At 48.5% G+C, this 8,986-nt stretch overlaps 1 long non-coding RNA gene across 2 annotated transcripts; it reads right to left on the reverse strand.

Annotated features, from left to right (window-relative positions):
- Window positions 1–1,578: 1,578 nt before the first annotated feature.
- Window positions 1,579–8,750, reverse strand: LOC109315045. Of its 2 annotated transcripts, XR_002102417.1 has the most exons (4): window positions 7,796–8,750; window positions 7,214–7,609; window positions 6,633–6,785; window positions 1,579–2,333 (listed from the first exon to the last, which is right to left on the reverse strand). It is a non-coding gene; the product is annotated as an uncharacterized LOC109315045 (long non-coding RNA). The 2 variants fall into 2 exon arrangements; XR_002102416.1 differs by having other exon boundaries at window positions 7,214–8,742.
- Between the last annotated feature and the right edge of the window lie 236 nt (window positions 8,751–8,986).

Genomic DNA, 8,986 nt, shown 5'->3' on the forward strand with positions numbered 1-8,986 from the left:
CATCACTGCCTCAGAAAGCCAGCCAGCCCCAGAGGTCCTCCCAGCTCCTAAGGACAAGTAAGGCCCTGAAGGGGCCGGCCCAAAGACCTCCCAGCTCCTCAGGGCCGTCCAGCCCCAGAGAAACCTCCCGGCCCCTTAAAAAGGTTTCCAGCCCCAGAGGGGTCCGCCCAAAGACCTCCCAGCCCCAGGAGACTTCCCTGTCTCAAAAGGACATCCAGCCCCAAAAGACCTCCCAGCACCCAAAAAAGCTCCCAGCCCCAGAGGCGTCCAGCTCAAAAGATCTCCCATCCCCAGAAAACCTCCCAGCTCCTAAGGACGCATAAACCCCTAAAGGGGCCAGTCCGGAGGACATCCTTGCCCCAAAGAACCATCCGGCCCCTAAAGACCTCCCAGCCGCTAAGGGGGTCCCAGCCAAAGACCGCCCAGCCGCTAAGGACATCCCAGTCCCGAAGGGGGTCCCAGCCAAAGACCGCCCAGCCACTAAGGACATCCCAGTCCCGAAGGGGGGTCCCAGCCAAAGACCGCCCAGTTCCAAAGAACGTACCAGTCCCAAAGTGGGCCAGCCCCAAGAAAGCCCTCCCAGCCCCTAAGGGATCCAACCCACAGACCTCCCCGCTCCTGCCAGGGTTGGAAAACCCAGGAAAGTTCATACTTTGCAACCCCCTTCCCAGAGGGGTGGGCACACAGAGCCAACAGACAGGGGCAGGACAGGAAGAGGATGGAAGGAAATGGGAGAGGGAAGAGGCACCGAGCTGGACCCAAGCCTAGAGAAGCCTGTCAAAGGCCCTTGCTGGGATGTGGGAGCCCCAGCAAGGGGTGCACACAAGTCCCAGAGTCCAAAGCCCCTGCCTGGAAATAGTCAAGATGTTGACCCCATCCACCTTCCCCAGCTAGGGAAAGCCAGGCCCAGGGAGGCTGCAGCCTGAGGGGGTGTAGGCACAGAGACCCTTCATGGGTTACTTGCATCCTCACCTTAAGGATAAATGTAAGAGTCCTGCTTGTGTAGGCCCAGGGAGGACTGGGAGCCCTGGCAGCACAGTGCTGAGAAATAGCCAAGTTCCCCGCCAGCACTCAGTGCAAAAAGGAAGCAAAGTGGGGCACCCAGGGCACCGAACTAGGACTGCGCAGATCAAGGCTCGTTCCCTGATTTTGAGACCCTGGGCCTGTCCCACAGGGCCACATTTCCTAAAGAGTTCCCTCCGTGCCGGGCCCTGAAGATGTGAATGCAATCTGCCGGGTGAGCCCAGGTGTGCTTGTGAGCCCCTGTGAAAACTTCACCTCGAATCCCCTACTGCCCCGCCGTTCTGCACCTGTAAAATGAAGGGGGTAGTTCTCCCTCGGCATGGCCTCACCTACCTGGGTTGGAAACTTGTTGCGAGTAAGCTTTACCTTTTATTTGTACAGCACCTTGCACTACAGGGCCTGTAGACAGTACCCTAGAAAATGCACCCAGCACCTTTCTGAGAGAGAAGATGAACAACAGGTTAAGAACTCAAGGCCACGAAAGAACACTGTTTTAATGTCAAACGTACAAGCATATCCAACATTCTTTATTTCAGGGTTGGGTTTTTTTTGTTGTTTTTTTTAAATAAAACCACTCAGCCAACTCTCTCTCAGATGCAAAGTCTATTACAAAAAAATTAAAAAATATGTATCAAAATGCACAGTGTAACATGATCAGGTTCAGGAGCTCAGCTGCTCTGGCACACACGCCTGCTCCCCATTTACATTTCTCACAGGCATGCACCAGTTCATAAAGACGGTACTCTATTCTCATTAAAACCCATAAGGAAAACACAGAGATCATCACTGAGTCTTGAAAGCGACACCTGGCATTTTGAAAGAGAAAGGGAGAGAGATTGCAGCTTACATAATGACCCTGACTCAGGCAGTTAACTCTTCCTAGTCTAAACGATGCCCGGACATCGAGAACTGAAACGGCCGCGTTCCCGAGGAAGTGTTGCCCTTTGCAACAGCCAGAGAAACAGCAGCTAGCTCCGGTGACCCTTGAATGATTTCAGAACTTAACACTAGTTATCCTGCATTAGGCCACAAGGAGAAAGCAGTTGCTGGGGCATGTAAAGATCAGAGCCAATCCACCCAATGCCCAGAGAAACAAACAGACTCACTCCTTCCTTACCCAGCACTGGAACCAAGTGCTATAGCAAACGGTGGGCTGTGTCACTGTTCAGAAAACCTAACAGGCAGGAACCGGGGGCAGTTTAGCAAAAGTCCAAAGCTGATATGTCTTGGCATCACTAACGCAGATCTTTGAGGATGCTGCAGCATGACAGCATTGGTGAGATTGGGCCATAATGTAGAGCCAAATAATCCTAGAGGGAAAAAACAAAACAAAACAAACAAACAAACAAACAAACAAAATCAAGAAACAAAAACCAACACTTTATCCACATTTACATTATTTCACTGTATTTAGTTGCACAGCCACCTCCTGCCGACACTGGGTTACTTCATGCTGCTAGGTGGTCTTCTTTGGGAGCCCCTTTTTCTTGCTTTCTTATTCTAGGAAATAATTTTTTTTTTAAAGAAGTCAAAGCAAGTCAAAACCTTTGCCTCCCTCCACCCCCTGCCCCAATCTTTGCAAACAAAATCATTTCTAGAAATGAAACACAGCCTCATTTCTTCTTTAATTTTAATGAAGATATGGTTTCTTCATTGGACTTAGCCAGCCTGTGGGGTTTGCAGTCCAAATAGGATCCATGTGGGGGTCAGTTCAAAGAATATAATCCACCGAAACTGCATATCCAGTGTAGTGTACATGCAGTGTTTAGCAGCAGTTTACAACCTTTTCATACCAGAATCCCCTACTCTCTCCCAGGACCCCTTCCCCCATCTAGCCACATCCCCCTTCCCATTTATCATTATAGGATGTTTACACCCCCTTTATATTGGTTGGCAACCCGTGGTTTGGGATCATCTAGTGCATACAAGCAAAACCAAACACTACATTAAAGATTTACATTTTAAAAAGGGAAAACAAATAGGCCAAGTGCTGCTTGCAAAACAAAATGGGAAAACTGATATTGCTGATCATTTTGGAATCCTAGATTTCTGAATGATGAATTTCCCCAACCTTAACATCACATTAGTGGGAGTGCAACATTGCATTGCACTGGTGCATTTAACTGTTCATGCCTTAGAGATTAAATCCCAGTCTATGCAGAGCAACTTGGAGGGAGAACAGGGCTCATGTGATCTCACAGAGCCAAATTTTCTTCTGGTGTCGACTGGCTGCAGAGCTGATTTCCACCAGCAAAGGATTTGGCCTGAAGTCTGATCCGCGGAGAATGTTCACTGTCCAATCCAGTCCCAATGGGAAGAAGATAAGAGAACAAACCCCCTGTGACAGATGTTAGTCACATCAGCTAATGCCCAGCTGGAAGGCACTCAAGACCACAGTGATGAGAGCAGGATAAGAGCTACACAGAGCAGTACAAGACAGGCGGCACAAAAACAGGGGGAAACAAAGCACTGCTAGAAAGCAAGTGCCTTCTAATTTTTCTAGCCAGGTCTTCCCCCTCACCGAGTACATCCAAGAGTATCTGAGATCAAAGCAGAATTGGTTTTGGCAAGAGAAAGGGGAGAGAGTTTACTAGCAGAAGCAGATTATCAAGCCTTGCCTGTCTCCCCCAAGGTTTAACACTGTTTAAAGACAATTAAGGGCTTCATTACTAGCACTGGACGGGAGCAAGGGGTGGAATGCAAAAAACCTGCCATAAGACACTGACTGATCCTAGGAAAGGGTGGGTTTACAACAGAAGAGCTGCCATTTACTGGGCCAAGCCGTAGGTCCATCTGACCCAGTGTCCCGTGTCACAGTGGGTGCTGAAGGGGAGAGTGAGCTGGGTAGGAAAACCCCTGGTCATTTCTCACTTGCAGCCTCCAGCATTTCAGTTCCAGCAACTTCTGATTCAGAGGCTGTACCCCTAACTCCCATGTTCAATAGCTACCGATGCCCCTTTCCTCCAAGAATTTGTCTAATCCCCTTTTTTCCCCAATCTGGCTAAATATCAGTTCCTGCAATATCTGGTAGCAACAAGGTCCACACTTCATTGATGTGCTGTGTGAAAAAAAAAAACAACCCCTCTTTTTGCTAATTTTAAAATTTACTGCCTACTTAGTTTTGTTTTGTGACCCTTTAATTCTTGTATTGTGAAAGACAGCAAATAATAAATCCCTATTTATTTCCTTTTCACCATTTAGTATTTTGTAAATCCTTATCATGTCTCCTCCCCTCAGGCATCTCTTCTCCAGACTGAATATAGACCTAACCTGCTTGGTCTCTCCTATTATGGAGCGCCCTACATACCACTAATCACTTTGTTGCCCATCCCTGTACCTTCAAACAGTTTTAACAGCATTCTGAAATCAACATGAGGATCTTCCAACATGGCATTTTCTACATTAATAATGGCTCATTTTTGTATCAAAACCAATTTTGGTTTCAAAATGTGAATTTTATGTTGCCCCCCCCCCCCTTTTTTTTTTTTTTTTTAAAAAGGCCAAATTGACATTAAAAAACAAACTAAACAAAAACAAACAAAAAAAAAATTTGGAAAATCCACATAGATTGGCCCAATTTTCTAGACTTTTTGGTTCAAAAAAAATTGAGAATGTGACTCTCCTGAATCAGGCCAGGAAGTTTCTGAGATGTCAGAGGTTTATAATGCAGGAAAGTCATCTCCTTACAAGAGGGGCTGAGGATCAGAGCTGGTCTGATCCGACACCGTGAGGCTGAGAAGATGCCTGCTCCTTGCGCCTGTTGCTGCGGTGCACGCAGCAGCAGCGGGGACAGCAGGCGCAGGGGAGCTTGGAAGACGTCATCATCGTCGTCGCTGATCCCCAGGACACTGAGCATTTTGGCATCCCCGTCTACAGTGGGAGGGGCTTAAGCGTATGCAATCAACTGGAGACAAGTTCTTCTCTGGCTCTTGCTCCTTTCTAAGCCACTGTGATGGAGGAAGCCGACAGATCGAGCTAAATCCCTCAGTTAATTTCAAAGGCAGCTTCTGGTTCCTAAGCCCAGAATGAGCAGCCGGGTCACATTTCCAAGCTGTCCTCCACAACTATATGGCCTAGACATAAAAGGGGGGGGCGGTCAGAAGACATGAGAACTCCTGCTTTAGATTTCATCACATGACTCCAGGAGCTGGTGCTTCAAGGAAAAAACCTATTAGATAAATCGCAAGGCTCTGGATATGATTGCAAGAGTTGGCAGCCCCACTGGTGGATGCTTTTTCTGCTCATCTCTCTCGAAGGGAAGAGTGTTACCAGGCAGCATATGCTAAAGGAGGCAAGGGCAAGGCATGGGAACGAGCATCCCTTAATGGTTAACATGCAACAGTAAGGGGAGAGGAAGCAACTTCATATCACAGCCAATGTGCTAAAATGGCAAGAGCAAGCAGGGATGCAGAAGGAAAACACGAACTAGAGGCAGACCCCTTGGCAGTTATGAACAGCACCCAAGTCTCCTGCCTCTCGATTCAATACCCTCTGTACCAGGCCTGTTGCCCACTTACTCCTTACATCCGACTCTCACTAATCCCTGTAAGTCTCTCAAACGAACAGGCAACTTCCCTGCAGTTTTGTTCCAAAGTAACCCTTTGGAGGCATGATATTTAGCAGGGTAGCACTTACAAGGCCAGGGAGGCTTCCTTCTCCTCCAAGGTCACCCATTTGCAGTCCTGGTGCCCGCTGAACACATAGCTCAAGTGGGTTTGCTGCTGCATTAATGCACTTGTGCAGCCAGAGCTCTCCAGTTACTCACCAAAACCACAAACATACGCTGCTGCTCTATACGGCTCCAAGTGCTGCTCTGCTCCACAGGGAGGGTGAGTGCCATTAGCTGCACTGTGCAAATGGGGAAATGAAGGCTACGTTAGCCACGAGGAAGACTCACCTCACACTGCAATATCCAACAGCTTGGCACCTCCTGCCCCGGCAGGAGGCATCTCTCACTGCTGGCATCCTCCGCCCATGCATCCTGAATGCCAGAGGAAGAAGACAGGCCCAGCTATTTCATCAGGCTTCTCTGCTGCCCAATAGGTGGGAGGGGAATGACCTTCCTTGAACCTCCATTAAAAAGTGGTGGAAAACAGAGATCTTGGAAGCAGATGTCTGGCTCTAACCTCTCACACCATCCTCTCACTTGGTCCCAGGCCAGTCTCTGAGCCCAAACACTGCTCAGGTTCTCCTAGAAGAACCTGGTATCTGTAAGTCCCCAAACAAGAAAGCCTGCAGGAATTAGGGGGTAAAATGGAAGTGACCTGTAATCTTCTGCTCGCAGAGGGATCAGAGCTGGCCACCACAGACCAGTCAGTGCACCCATATATAGTTGCACCCATTCAGAGCATCTCCCAGCACCCCCCTGCAGCACAGGTCAGAGATAAGGCAGTGGTGGTATCAATTTCTTCATAGGCAAATCCCCTTCCATCACTGGTGCCCTAGGCACCAGAAAATTGAAACAAGCCCTTTGTGAGTGACTGGTCCCCACTGTGGCAGGCACATAGAGAGCATCTCACGGCCAAACACATCTGACTTGGATGGTTCAGTGTGAGGATAGTAGAGGATCAAATAGGAGGACCTCTCCGATCTCATCTGAACGCTATTACCTTTCTGCACAATCTTGTTATTCAGGAGACTCCGAAAGCAGCTGATGAATGGAACAGAACTGGCTCTGACAGGCACTGATGTGCAAGCCACTTTAGGTATGGAAAACAGCAACTGATGAACAGGACCAGAGACAACAAGAACATTTTGTTCACCTGAGAAAATACAAGGGGAGCTGTAGACAGGGCAAATGCAAATGGCAGCATTTCAATTTGGCCAGGACACCTAGGTTAATGCTCGCACACTCAAAGAAAAAAGTGCCCAGGGATTGTTTTATTCTCTCCGCCACCCAACATTACAGCATTTATTCTGCATCTTATTACACACAGTCTCCAGTAGCAGAGCAGTTGCTAACCCCAAGGTAGGTCCATCATCCCGCACTACTTCCACCATCTCCTGGGTTCTTCCAGAGACCTGCCATCCAAACAAGCCACCGCCATTCAGCTAATGAAATTGGATTAAATTCAGCCATGCTGTGTTAGACTAGGAGCCACACACAGCACCTCTCCCTTGGGAAGAAGTTAGTTTCCCTGCCCCACAGAACAAGCCAGGCACTGACTTTATAAAAAGAATTAATATTTACAGGTTATTTGCAGGTAAGTGTCAGGCCCCAGCAAATCTTTATATATAAAAAGAAAGAAACATAGCAGGACATTTTTCAGAAGTGTTGTTACAGGAGTTCCTTCAACCACTGCCTGAGGCAGGGAACCTTTAAATAGGAAGGTTACAGGGGTCCACTTTGCTTTTCTTAATCATTCACTTTGATCAGAGCACAAATCACACCGCTTTCTTTCTTGTAGAGAGCACACGTGGCGAGGCTCCGAACTGCAGGACACAATTCTAGTCTCAGGCCAGGAAGAGCGAATCCAAACTGCTTTGCCGACCTCACCAAAGCTGTTCTGTGCACAGGAAAGAGGGGAAACACAGATCAGAAGCCGGGCCCTGGATTTTTCTGCTCATCCTGCCACTTCTCTATGTTCTGAAATCAGAGGTGCAGAGTCCAAATTTCAATCTCAACCCCTGTAAATCCAGGGAACACCCAGCAAAAATCAATATCCCAGATGTATACCTCAAGATTGGAATCTGGCCTGTTACTACCCTCTGCAAAAACACAAGATTAGAAAGTGAGCTTTTTTCTTTCTTTTTTTTTCCAAGCCAAGCTTACCATTTCCCTGCTTGCATGCTTGGTTACTTCATTCAGCATGGGCAGCAGAACTAAACTGTTTAGTCACTTCGCATTGGCACCTGGTTGTAGCCTCTGTGCAGCACAATCAGCAGGGCCTTGCTTAAGAAAAGCCTGACTTGTTTGGGTCATGCTGAAATCTGCAGCAATATTTCAGTGCAGTACATACCACATTCACCAGGCAGAACCCAGGTATTTGAGCTAAGCTCCCGTCCCATGCCCCTTTGCTCCTGTCTCACCAGCCATGAAACCCCTAGACAGAGTTGCTACTACAGCAGCTCAGCCTCACGCTGCCAGCGCTTAATCAGTGCTGCCAAGAGCCAGCTTGAGTCATAATAGAGACAGAGGGCAGCCCATCAAATCCCTTCCCTTCAGCTCTGCCTTTGCTGGCTAGCATGACCAGATGTGCCACAGCGATTCTTTCATCCTACCCTGGCACCCCGAGACAGGCTCAGAAGGATCAGGCTCCCAAGCCATCTATTCCAAGCCACATCTGTGGCCTAGCGACAGTTAAAGCAGACGGGGTGAAATCCTGGCCCCTACAATGTCTATGGGAATACTGCCACTGACTTCAGTGGGAGCAAAATACCACCCCCCACAGCCAGCTGTTCCAAAAGAGAAACAGCCCATCTCCACCAAACCCCAGCAAAGGTGCAACAGGAGCAAGTGTTGCTGATGCCCGTTAAAGACAGGACAATCCAAGCAAAGAAGGCCAGTGCTTATATAGCCTGCCTCATTAACAGCTCCTGGAAGCCCCACCTTGCTGTAAGTTGGCCCTGAGCAAAGCAAACAGATCAAGTGTGGCAAATCTCAAGCAGGCAGAGCAGGGAAGGAGAGGCAACTGCTGCTAGCAACAAGAGCAGGTGAGCAGAGGGAAGATGAGCAGGTAAATGGGAATGTAGTCTAGAGCTAACGTACCAGAAAGGCAAGCCAGACAGGTACAGCGGTCCTGGCTCAGGCAGGACCGAGTGCTAGAACAGCGCTCTCATTACTGCACACGCGGGAAATGTATTTTAAGTGATGCTAATTAAAAGCAGCTACTTGGGGAAAACAAACAGGGATCACCTGATCCACCCACAGATAACACTCGGTCCCACAGTGCACTGCATTCACTCAGTCACCTCCAGGACCACGGGGAAGGAGACCGCTAAAGCAAATACCCCTCTAATCACC

The sequence above is a fragment of the Crocodylus porosus genome, unplaced genomic scaffold, assembly GCF_001723895.1.
Source record: "Crocodylus porosus isolate Cpor-Errol unplaced genomic scaffold, CroPor_comp1, whole genome shotgun sequence".
Lineage (NCBI taxonomy): Eukaryota > Metazoa > Chordata > Crocodylia > Crocodylidae > Crocodylus > Crocodylus porosus.